This window comes from Scomber japonicus, chromosome 20 (genome assembly GCF_027409825.1).
Source record: "Scomber japonicus isolate fScoJap1 chromosome 20, fScoJap1.pri, whole genome shotgun sequence".
NCBI lineage: Eukaryota > Metazoa > Chordata > Actinopteri > Scombriformes > Scombridae > Scomber > Scomber japonicus.
Window position 1 is genome coordinate 28,655,517 of NC_070597.1, and position 13,906 is coordinate 28,669,422.

Sequence of the window (13,906 nt, forward strand, 5' to 3'; positions counted from 1 at the left end):
TATGAAAACAGACATAACAAAATGTAGAAATTTAGAAATACAGATGTAAAATAAAAAAATAAATCAATAAATAAATGTAGAACTAAATAAAATGTGACTGTGTCAGGTCATTTGAATGGAGTGATTAATTCATTCATGTTTACTGTGGACAAAATATTGTATTGTTTTGTGTTGTAGGTCAAAACTATGAGAAAAGTTGTTGATATTTCAGTGATATATTTATAGTAGTATATTTCTAAGTTTACAGATAATATGTGTTATGTTCATTTATGTGTCATTACTATCATGGGGGGGGGGGGGGTCTCATCAGCTGCCTATCTGTCTTCATCACCTGGAGACCTACAGCATCACCTCACCCTGTCTTCATCACCTGGAGACCTACAGCATCACCTCACCCTGTCTTCATCACCTGGAGACCTACAGCATCACCTCACCCTGTCTTCATCACCTGGAGACCTACAGCATCACCTCACCCTGTCTTCATCACCTGGAGACCTACAGCATCACCTCACCCTGTCTTCATCACCTGGAGACCTACAGCATCACCTCACCCTGTCTTCATCACCTGGAGACCTACAGCATCACCTCACCCTGTCTTCATCACCTGGAGACCTACAGCATCACCTCACCCTGTCTTCATCACCTGGAGACCTACAGCATCACCTCACCCTGTCTTCATCACCTGGAGACCTACAGCATCACCTCACCCTGTCTTCATCACCTGGAGACCTACAGCATCACCTCACCCTGTCCAGGGTCAGCCAGCCTGGTGTTTCTGCCAGAGATGCAGATTCCCTCCAACATGAAGCACTTAAGTGTGTGACACAGAGGAGAGGAGGCATGCCTGAAGGGAAATACATTTATTGAGGGGAATAGAAATGAGATATTGAACTGAGAGCTGGGGCAGGGGAACTGCTGTGAGGAGCAGGGTCCAGGTCTGAGGAGCAGGGTCCAGGCCTGAGGAGCAGGCTCCAGGTCTGAGGAGCAGGGTCCAGGTCTGAGGATCAGGGTCCAGGTCTGAGGATCAGGGTCTGGGATGCCTTTAAAGAGAATAAATACAGAGCCATTATTAGTCTCATGTCATTGTTACTGGATAACTGAGAAGACTGATGTGATGCTACAGTAATGTGTAATGTTAAACACTCATATACAGTCACAATGTAACAACTGTGGAGAAAATAATAATAATAATAAAATAATAATAATAATAATAATAATAATAATAATAATAAAATAATAATAATAATAATAATATAATAATAATAATAATAATATAATAATATAATAATAATAATAATAATGATAATTAATAAATAATAATTAATATAATAATAATAATTAATAATAATAAATAATAATAATAATAATAAATATAATAATAATTATTATTATTATTATTATTGTTATTATTATTATTAATAATAATAATAATAATAATAATAATAATAATAATAATAATAATAATTAATAAAAATAAATAATAATAACAATAATAATAATTAAAAATAATAAACAATATAATAATAATAACAATAATAAATAATAAAAATAATAATAATAATAAATAATAATAATAATAATAATAATTTAAAAAAAAATAATTAATAATAATAAATATATAATAATAATAATTATTAATAATAATAGATACTGATAACATGCTGCTCAAATCAAGATTATCTAAATCTGGGATGAATAGAGTCAATGTGTTTATCTGTGTATTAATCTGTTTATGTAATAAAACTAGCAGTAGTTAACAACTGTAAATAATCATATTGTGATAGCAAACCTGTGTTTCTATGTCTTCATGTCTGTAAACAAACATATAACATATAGTACTGACTAACTAGACAGTGAGCTGAATGTCAGCAGGTAACGTTATAACACTTTATGTGAAGCAGCGCTGATGTTACTCACCTGTCCGGCAGAGCAGCGTCGGCTGCCTTCACTCTCCGCTCCTCCGCTGGGTATCCTCTGTCCCTTCTCCGGGTCACTGATGTGTCAGCTGATGTGTGTGTGTGTCTGTGTCTGTGTGTCTGTATGTGTGCGTGCGTGCGCGTGCAGCATCGCTGTTTTGGAACTTGAATTTGAAGGATGCTTATCAACTGTAGCCTAGCAACCGGAGGAGGACTCTGATTGGCTACGTCATTCTCCTTAAAAGCGGATTGGCGGCGGCAAAACTTTCCCTTTGATCTTTCTCTCGAGGTAAGAAGCCGTCTTCTTCATTAAGCTCCTAACTTTTATGTTTAAAAAGTCTTAAAAGTGTCTTTATGTTCCATATTAAGTCTTAAATATGTAAGTCCATTACCGCTTCCTTCGTTGCTTTGTTGGTTAGGTTAAATGAGTGAGCGGAGGCTCTCCTTTGATCCTTCGGTAAGAAGCTCTGCTAGCTTCACATTAGCTGCTTACAGAAGGACTATTCTTAAAAAGTCTTAACAGCGTCCATATGTTGTATTAGAGCTTACATTACATTTAGTTAGGTATTAAATATATAAGTCCATTTACCGCTTGCTTCATTGCTTTGTTGGTTGTGTTAAATGAGTGAGCGGCGGCTCCTCTTCATCCTTCTCTCCGGGTCTTCTTCATTAAGCTCCGCGGGCTTTACATTAGCTGCTCACTCAATTCATTTCATAGCTATATTTATTTCAATCAGTGAAAACATATAAAAACAGTATTAACGTGTATCAGTGGCGAGCGGTGACATTTTACTGTGGTCATGCTGAAGTGTTAATACCATGCGCGCCGTAAGGAGGGTATTTATTTATTAATAAAAATATAATATGGTTTATAACTACTATATATATATATATATATATATATATACATACTATATATAACAACAGTGTGTTGGAGTTTACAGTGTATGTAGGCTAAATGAAAGCAGTAATATTCAGCACTGACATGACGCTTGACAGCAGCGGATCCATGGTAACCATGGTAACCATACAAACAAAGAAAAACAAGTTACACCCCCGGGAAATTTAGAGGCGTGTCATTGGACAATAACTGCAATGACGTCATACCTGTCATTCATTCTTCATTCTGTTAATATTATAACTTTATTCTGTTAATATTATAACTCTGTTAATATTATAACTTTATTCTGTTAATATTATAACTCTGTTAATATTATAACTCTGTTAATATTATAACTTTATTCTTTATTCTGTTAATATTATAACTTTATTCTGTTAGTATTATAACTCTGTTAATATTATAACTCTGTTAATATTATAACTTTATTCTTTATTCTGTTAATATTATAACTTTATTCTGTTAATATTATAACTCTGTTAATATTATAACTTTATTCTGTTAATATTATAACTTTATTCTGTTAATATTATAACTTTATTCTGTTAATATTATAACTTTATTCTGTTAATATTATAACATTATTCTGTTAATATTATAACTCTGTTAATATTATAACTTTATTCTGTTAATATTATAACTTTATTCTGTTAATATTATAACTTTATTCTGTTAATATTATAACTTTATTCTGTTTATATTATAACTTTATTCTGTTAATATTATAACTTTATTCTGTTCATATTATAACTCTGTTAATATTATAACTTTATTCTGTTAATATTATAACTCTGTTAATATTATAACTCTGTTAATATTATAACTTTATTCTGTTAATATTATAACTCTGTTAATATTATAACTTTATTCTGTTAATATTATAACTTTATTCTGTTAATATTATAACTTTATTCTGTTTATATTATAACTCTGTTAATATTATAACTTTATTCTGTTAATATTATAACTTTATTCTGTTTATATTATAACTCTGTTAATATTATAACTTTATTCTGTTAATATTATAACTTTATTCTGTTAATATTATAACTTTATTCTGTTAATATTATAACTTTATTCTGTTAATATTATAACTTTATTCTGTTTATATTATAACTCTGTTAATATTATAACTTTATTCTGTTTATATTATAACTTTATTCTGTTAATATTATAACTTTATTCTGTTCATATTATAACTCTGTTAATATTATAACTTTATTCTGTTAATATTATAACTCTGTTAATATTATAACTCTGTTAATATTATAACTTTATTCTTTATTCTGTTAATATTATAACTCTGTTAATATTATAACTCTGTTAATATTATAACTTTATTCTGTTAATATTATAACTTTATTCTGTTAATATTATAACATTATTCTGTTAATATTATAACTTTATTCTGTTAATATTATAACTCTGTTAATATTATAACTTTATTCTGTTAATATTATAACTTTATTCTGTTAATATTATAACTCTGTTAATATTATAACTTTATTCTGTTAATATTATAACTCTGTTAATATTATAACTTTATTCTGTTAATATTATAACTCTGTTAATATTATAACTCTGTTAATATTATAACTTTATTCTTTATTCTGTTAATATTATAACTTTATTCTGTTAATATTATAACTCTGTTAATATTATAACTTTATTCTGTTAATATTATAACTTTATTCTGTTAATATTATAACTCTGTTAATATTATAACTTTATTCTGTTAATATTATAACTCTGTTAATATTATAACTCTGTTAATATTATAACTTTATTCTGTTAATATTATAACTTTATTCTGTTAATATTATAACTCTGTTAATATTATAACTTTATTCTGTTAATATTATAACTTTATTCTGTTAATATTATAACTTTATTCTGTTAATATTATAACTTTATTCTGTTAATATTATAACTTTATTCTGTTAATATTATAACTTTATTCTGTTAATATTATAACTCTGTTAATATTATAACTTTATTCTGTTAATATTATAACTTTATTCTGTTAATATTATAACTTTATTCTGTTAATATTATAACTTTATTCTGTTAATATTATAACTTTATTCTGTTAATATTATAACTCTGTTAATATTATAACTTTATTCTGTTAATATTATAACTTTATTCTGTTAATATTATAACTTTATTCTGTTAATATTATAACTTTATTCTGTTAATATTATGCCAGATTAATATTTTCAGTTATTTTTATTGAAGGCCATGCACTGCATTTATAGTTTATTATGATCGCTCGCCCATGACGTGTATACTCACTATGTGACAACTGTTATTTGACGGGGAGTTAACTATCATTCAAATTTGATGTGTGTGTGTGTGTGTGTGTGTGTGTGTGTGTGTGTGTGTGTGTCGGTTTATGACTGTCAGTGATGTGCCTGAAATAGCCATGTTTACAGCCACTAATGTTAACTTTAGCACCGACAAACACATACTAGTGGTAATTTAAATATCGGTTCATGGGATTTATTAATGTATGACTCATAATATGATTTTATCTACTATATATATATATATCATAATATCCTACTGCACTTACACTGCTGCTATTACGGTAATAAGTCTTATCTGCTGGGAGGACATGAGTGCTGTCATGCTTTGTTAAATTAGCTTCATTAAATACATTTGCCTTTCCTATGCAGACTTTGTTCTTAGTCTTATTCAATTATAAATATTATACACCCAAGTATGTTAAAACTTATTTAAAATACTCCACTGTGTAATGAAGCAATAAAGCCCATTTCAATATATTATACAGTAATATATGTTAGAAAAATAATATTGTTGCTATTTGTTATTGCTAGCTGAGTGCTAATACTTGTGAATGATTGACTGCCACCCTGCTACCTATGGACACAGGCATTACATGTTATAGGTGTGTAATATTGCTGCTCATATTTTTGGTAGCTATCTAACTCATTTACATTTGTCTTTTAATTCCAGTTTGATCAAAGTTTTGAGCGGTTTTGCTGCTTCCTGAGCTTGACTTGCGTTGGATTGCCTCACCTCACCTCACCTCACCTGACTTCACCTGACCTCACTTGACCTCACCTCACTTCACCTCACTTCACCTCACCTCACCTCACCTCACCTCACCTCACTTCACCTCACTTCACCTCACCTCACTTCACCTCACCTCACCTCACCTGACCTCACCTCATCTCACCTCACCTTACTTCACTTCACCTCACTTCACCTCACCTCACCTCACTTCACCTCACCTCACCTGACCTCACCTCACCTCACCTCACCTCACCTCACTTCACCTCACCTCACCTCACCTCACCTCACCTCACCTCACCTTACTTCACTTCACCTCACCTCACTTCACCTCACCTCACCTCACCTCACCTCACCTCACCTCACTTCACCTCACCTCACCTCACCTCACCTCACCTCACTTCACCTCACCTCACTTCACCTCACCTTACTTCACCTCACCTTACTTCACCTCACCTCACCTCACCTCACCTCACTTCACCTCACCTTACTTCACCTCACCTTACTTCACCTCACCTCACCTCACCTCACCTTACTTCACCTCACCTCACCTCACCTCACCTCACCTTACTTCACCTCACCTCACCTCACCTCACCTTACTTCACCTCACCTCACCTCACCTTACTTCACCTCACCTCACCTCACCTCACCTTACTTCACCTCACCTCACCTCACTTCACCTCACTTCACTTCACCTCACTTCACTTCACTTCACCTCACCTCACTTCACCTCACCTCACCTCACCTTACTTCACCTCACCTCACCTCACTTCACCTCACTTCACTTCACCTCACTTCACTTCACTTCACCTCACCTCACTTCACCTCACCTCACTTCACCTGACTTCACTTAACCTCACCTCATTGTTGATATTTTTCTGATTAATTTCTATTTTAGATTTCATATATTGAGGATCAATTGTTTAGGTTAGGGTTTAGTTTAGGCTTAACGCCCTTTTGTTTGGAGGGATTTGTTTTGTGTGTAGTGTTTTTCAGGATGCCGCGGAAGGGAAGGCGATCCCAGGCCCAGAAGCAGCGCTGGAGCACGGTCCAGGACCCTGACCGCCCCCCCTGCACCCTCTCTCCAGTCAACAACGTATGTATGACCAGAAATGAAACACACACTCATTAAAATGACTCATAGACTCTTCACTGAGACACGTTTACACCATCCGTACCATGTTAAGTTAAATCTGTTTATCATTTGTCATCAGGTGGTTGGAGCCACCCTGCCAGCCAGACCGTTCTGGGGTGAGGATGAAGTGCGTGCGGAGTTTTATGCACGTGAGTATTCAGCTGTTTTATTTGTTTTTATGTATTTGTGTTTACTATACACTTCTGCTAAGAGCTCAATGCCAATAAAGGGTTAGTCATTATTACTCATTAATCTTATGTTCCATCCTTTTCTAAACAGGCCGTGGCACCGGGAGGCGCCACAAAGTGTTGAAATGGCCAGTTTCCCTCGTCACTGGGCGCAGCCACAAGCTGACCATCCCGCCTGAGTCTCCTGACAAGAAGGTATTATTGTTGTCCATTGTTGGAAGAGAATAATTGATCGTATGTCTTCTTGGTTTTTTTACACTGTATTTATTTTTGCAGTTTGTTCTGATTGTCGGGGACTCCCATCTACGCGCTATTGTAGATGGCATTGTCCCGATGCCAAAGTCCGACACCCTCTGCTTTGGCCTCATGTCGACTCCGGGAGCCAGTGCGTCTCAGATCCGTACTGAGGTTCTACACGCCGTAGTTCCTCGTACTCCTGAGGCCGTCTGTGTGCTGGCTCCCAGCAACAACCTGACTGCCAGCAGGACCGTCGATGAGGCTGCCATCGACTTCGCCAACCTCCTGCAGTCCGTTGGCAACCGCTGGCCTAAGGTAAGCTTTTCTTTCATATCTTATTATTGTTGATTTGGTGTTTTAATGATATTGACTGTGTGGGATTTTTAGTAAAAGAGTAGTCTTTTTATTAATGATCAGGTTTTGTTTTGTTTTCTTCAGGTTTTTGTCGTCGACTTCCCTCCCCGCCTGACTTGTGACCTCGACTACCAGGATCACATGCGTCAGGCATATCGCCGTGTGGCTGCTCGTATGGGTATGTGGAAAAATTTAAGTTTCATACTAATTGAGAAAATATCTATTGCATAAAAAGCAATTCATATAAAGTCACAATACAGTATATCATGATGACTCATGCTTTTGTCCCTCTTTTTCAAGGCGTGAGGTACTTCTTTAGAGCTACGGAGGACTTCCCCACGAGCAATTTGGCGTTGTGGAGCAAGGATGGTGTAAGTACAATATCTGTGTGTGAAACTAAAGTCTGATTTGTAGTTCTTTGTTGTTGCCATTAAGACTTCAGTACATGGCAGACGCTAACTGAAAGTAAAACTTTTTTGTTTTTTTCTTTTCTTATTTTTGCAGGTCCACCTGAGTGATAGTGAGGGGATGGCTATCCTCGCTCGGTTGCTCTCCTCTGCTGCTACAGAGCAACTGAGGACACCACCAGCCCCGCGGGTCTCTCCCAGGCCGTCACCTCCAGTTAGGAAGGTCCTTCCTAAACTGGTTGTGAGGGAGAGTTCCCCTGCTCCACCTGCACCTGACCCCTCTCAGTGGAGAACCGTTGGTCAGGGCGGCAAGGTAATTGATGCATATTATAATGTGTGATGTGATTATAAAATGTTGAATGTGATGTTTGTGAAACGTTTTATGTAGGTTACAATGGTTTAATACGATGTGATGCTTTTTGTCATTGCAGACGAGCCAGCCTGGGGAACCACCCCTGTCCAGTGGTTCACCTGAGCCCAGGATGGCTCAACCGCAGGTTTGTCATTCCTTTCTGGATTTCTATTATTACTCTAGGATGTGTTATTCTTTGGGTTGTGTTTCGGACAGGCATGATTGTAATCAGAACGCTTTGTGTTTTGTGTTTTTACAGGAGGAGGAGTGCTTCTTGCCACTGAACCCCGTCTGGTTCAGCAGCACCGCCCTACGTGCTATGGAAGAAGTCTCTCCTTCTCACCTGTCTTGCCTGGCGGACTTCAAGCCCTCTCCTAAGCCCAAGAAGGTCAGTTTCAAACTTGTATCTCTGGACGCTTTTATCTAGAGTCTTATCTTTACTGAACGTTAATGTTACGTATATAATGTAAATATTTAAAATGTTATATAAACTATAATAATAGTCTTTAAGTGAACTCTGCTATCCATAGATATAATTGTAATGTATATTGTTGTGTAACTATAGCGATGTTACTTAAAGTATTTGTTTTTATGTTTTATTTGAAGTCAAAGGTTGCGTCCCGGTCCCGAGCCAAGAGCCGACCTCCTCGTCGCCGCCGTTCTCCAGTGAACAAGGTATGTTACTACTTATGACAACTGACACATGCTGGGGATTTGTAGCTCACTCACTTCAGAAAGTTTAATATTAGGGTTCCCACAGGTCCTTAAAATACTGGAAAGACTTTGAAAAAATCCAGGCTTTGGAAAGTGTTTGAAAATAAGAGACAAAGGTCATTAAAAGTGCTTGAATATATACTTTACCCAAGTTGTGTGATTAATGTTTATACTGATTAACGCTGCTTGCATTGGATCACCATATGGTCCTTGAATTTGTGGGAATTGGACCTGGAAAGTCCTTGAAAGGTCCTTGAATTTGATGTTAACCAAAGAGTGTGAACCCTGTAATATGTATGTTATATATTCTCAGACGGTTGGAACACCCCCAGCCAGATTGTCCTGGAGTTCGGACGAGGGCGCACCTTTAGGCCCAGCCTCCTCTGCTGTGACGGTATGTCGTCCCCCCTCTTCTATCCGTTTATAATTTGTTAATAGTGCTAATGTTTGCCAAAGGGTGCAGTAATATTTATAATAATTATTTAGATGCTTTAACAGCAGCAGTACCACTATGCTTCCTCTCATATAACTTTATATCAAGAGTGCATTTTGTAATTTTAATGATTCAAGTTTAATTGATATTTTATTTGATGATGCAGATTACACTAACAACACTTAAAATACATTTTCATTGGTAACAGTGAAAGGCTTCCCCTTTGTTTAATACAATGTGATGCTTTTTGTCATTACAGGCTCACCAGCCTAGGGAACCTCGGGAGTCCACAGGTTCACCTCAGCCCAGGATGGCTCACCAGCAGGTTTGTTGTTATAATAATATTTAAATATAATATTCCTTTAGGATGTATTTATCATTCTTTGGTTTGTGTTTCTGACAGGACAGATTGTAATCAGAAGTCAACCTGTGTTTTGTTTTTCAGGAGGAGTGCTCCCCCCCGCTGAACACCGTCCGGTTCAGCAGTGTGGACTACATGCTTGCTCCTGAGCCTAACACGGTAAGTTACCTGACTCAGATTTCATCTGTATAACACTGAACATGCAGCTCTCTCATTTACAAAATACACAGCTAAATTGTCCACAGTTTAATTCACAATGTTTCCTCTCATCTATCATCAGCTGGTTGGATCACCTCTGACCAGAGTGTTCTGCTCAGATGAGACAGAAACCCCCTGCTGTTCCCCGCCTGCAAAAGTAAGGTTTAGTCCCTTTCAGTAACATGCATCATCTCACTAAACGTCTTCCTCCTACTAAAATGTTGCTGCTTTATGTATTCAGATGGCCAGAGGTCTGATGTCTTCACCAGATGGACAGGTCTGGACCATCAAGGATGCAGGCTGCCATTCTACTTTACCTGATGAGGTATATTAAGTCTCCACAATTGACTCACACTGAATATTTGCAGTACATTCAACTGCATCAAAACCAAACCTTACTTCATAGTAAATCTTTGCCATAATAACTAGCTCTTTCTCTGCAGATCATATTTATCTACAATCACGCATCACTACTTTTTATGTCCGTGTGGTTCTCCTCAATTCAAAAACATTAAAAGAGAATGACCAATTTTAGAATGAATGCAAAATGTAAATACAAGGTAGCTTGATTCATATGTGGAAATTTGTTAACAAAAGTAATTTGACATAATCTCACAAATTATTCTGACATTAATAATGGTGATGGAACAATTTTCTGAGTGTAATGATGGTGGTGAGTTTTTTACAAATCTTGAAATATCAGTGCTATGAAGACTCAGCATGTGAAAATCTCTTCATAAAGGTGGCTGTCCATAGGAAACTGATTGTCAAAACATGGATAGTTAAAGATATTGCTTAGCCTTGTCCGCTTACAAACGTTAGAAGGAGGTAACAGAGATTAACATTATGATTCATGATGATAGTAATAACAATATAACTGTCTGCTATGAAAGCAATTTGTATAACAATGATAAAATGATAAAAAATTACAACATTCCTTCATAAAATAATTTCAGGATTCCGTCATGGGACCAGGTCAGCGCATTCAATCCGTGAGGGCGTCTCATTCCCAGGGAGATAACAGGTATGGACTCTTTTCTCGCAACAGTCAGTGCACTTGCATGGCTCTCACCTTTCTGGCCTACCACAATGAGGGGTTGCATTTCGACACAATTTCCCTCGACAGAGTGCTGGAACAGGGAAATGCACTCTACGTCGGCGTTAAACGGCAGCTTTTGTTGGACGGAACATTCCAGAGTGACCATTTGACCATAGAGGAGATGCCCAAACAGGTCTTGACAGAGAGACATGTTTACAGTGTAAACATGAACGAGTCAGATCTGATGGTCGGTCGCCTGAGAGTGGAAGAAGACAGTGGTCTACTGTCCCTTGCCACACACCTGGAATGCCTGTCACAAGATGTCCGCCATGCTATCCTCTTGGTAACCCCGGAGTGCTTTGCGGTTTTCCGAACGACATCTGGACGCTATGGATTGTTTGATTCCCACTCAAGATCTGAGACAGGTTTGCCACAGCCTGGAGGAACTGCAATTATGCAGACCTTCAGTGACCTGACTGACTTGGCCCAGCACTTGGATGAGCTTTTCAAAGAACGTGGTCCACATGCAAGCTTTGAATTGATGCCCGTTTCCTTTCAAAGTGAGCATGGTTCAAGTGAGACCCCTGGGCAGTCAGTGGATGTACAGATGAGTGTGGATGCCAACAACCCAACTGATGATCAACAACCAGAGTATTTGGACTTCAATCAAGCAGTCAACATCACACATCGTACTCAAAAAGCAACGCAGGATATTTCAAAACTAAGCAAGGGAAAGCGAAGGAGAGCGATGCGTAAAGGAAGTGTAAAACCTGGAAGCACGAGAACAAGTAAAAGCCAATATGAGAAGAGGAAATATGCCAGCAGTACAGAATTTCGGATGAAAAAAATGCAGGCAATGAAAAACAAGTATGCACAGGACCGTCATCATCGAAATCAGAAGAAGGAATACATCACAAGACGATACAACACGGATCCTACTTTTCAGAGCAGGCAGAAAATGTACCTGAGGAAGAGGTACAACACCGATGCTGCTTTTCAGGTCAGACAGAAAATGTACCTGAGGAAGAGATACAACACCGATGCTGCTTTTCAGGTCAGACAGAAAATGTACCTGAGGGAGCGGTACAGCACCGATCCTGCTTTTCAGGTCAGACACAAAATGTACCTGAGAACGAAGTACCACCACAACCCAGAATTCAGGCTGCATCATATACAACGCTGCAGTCAGAATAAAAAGGATAGACTGGCCAGAAATGTCGTCCTTCGTATTCGTCACAAGTTGCAGTGTGCAATGAGAATACGGAGGAAATATAGAGACATTGAGAGCCACCACCCGGAAACTCCACAGCCTGCAGTCAATCCTGGAATGCAAGCTGCTATAGCTTCATTTCGGCATAGGATTCGACGTGGACCCACCCATGCTTGCACAGCGTGCCACAGAGCTCTCTTCCCGGATCAGGTGAAGAATTGCAACAGATCGAAATATGTTAAAAACCTTGGCGTGGTGGCTGCTTGCTTGACAGGTAAGTATATCCATGTCTGCGACGGTGAATGCTTAGCCCCTTGCACCGTACCACAAGACAGGATGCAGGAGTGGATCTGCCACACCTGCGACAGCCACTTGATGAGAGGACAGACGCCGCCCATTGCAGTCGCTAATAACCTGGAGCTAGCATCCATTCCCGCGGAGCTAGACAGGTTAAATGTCCTGGAAAGGCAGCTGATCGCGAAAATCTTGCCATTCGCGAAAATCGTCGCACTGCCGAAAGGACAGCAACGGGCAGTACATGGCGCTGTTGTGTGTGTACCATCAGAGATGGAAGCCACAGTTAACTCTCTGCCAAGGCCTAGCTCTGAAGCTCAGCTGTTGCAAGTGAAGCTGAAGAGGAACATCAAATTCAAGGGACATCAGCACTTCTACACAGTTGACATGAAGAATGTGCTAGCAGGACTCAGGAAATTGAAAGCAACGCATCCGGAATACAGCAACATAACCATAGACGAGGACGCTACATTTGAAAGTCTACATGGTGATCAGTCAGAAGAGGACAACACAGATGCTGCACAGCCTGAGGAACCGGAGGAAATGACAACCATGGCTAATGCAAGAGATCAAGAAAAGGAGGACCTTAGGCCTGGCCTGACATTGGACTCTTGCATGCAGCCTCCTGACATAGCACAGGAAGTGCTATCATATGGAGATGGAATATTCAGCGTCGCTCCTGCACAAGGAAACAAACCGGTCAGCTTCTTTGCCGTGCCAAAACTAGAAGCAATGGCCTTTCCTGTGCAGTTCCCAACTGGACACAACACGTTGGATGAGGTCAGGGAAATCAAATTGTCCCCAACCAAGTATTTCAACGCGAGGCTACTATGTGTGGATACCCGGTTTGCGAAGGACCAAACCTACCTGTTCTTCTCGCAATTTGTAACCGAGACACACATAGCTACTAACAGCATGTCGATCCAGACACGGAAGGGAAAGAAGAGGACCAAGGATGGACGGAAAATTTCTAATCAGATGCTCCAGGACAAAGAAGAGTTGGAGAAACTCATCCAAAATAAGGAAGCGACGCGTTTTATGCAACCCCTTAGAGGCACTCCGGCCTACTGGGAAAAAACGCTGAGAGACCTTCACGCCATGGTCAGACAGATAGGAAAGCCAACGTTTTTTAT

The 13,906-nt window shown here is 38.0% G+C and overlaps 1 long non-coding RNA gene across 1 annotated transcript; it reads right to left on the reverse strand.

Annotated features, from left to right (window-relative positions):
- Positions 1-6,036: 6,036 nt before the first annotated feature.
- LOC128380907 (uncharacterized) lies at positions 6,037-6,823 on the reverse strand. The gene is made up of 3 exons (XR_008323514.1): positions 6,677-6,823; positions 6,167-6,206; positions 6,037-6,051 (listed from the first exon to the last, which is right to left on the reverse strand). It is a non-coding gene; the product is annotated as an uncharacterized LOC128380907 (long non-coding RNA).
- Positions 6,824-13,906: the final 7,083 nt, after the last annotated feature.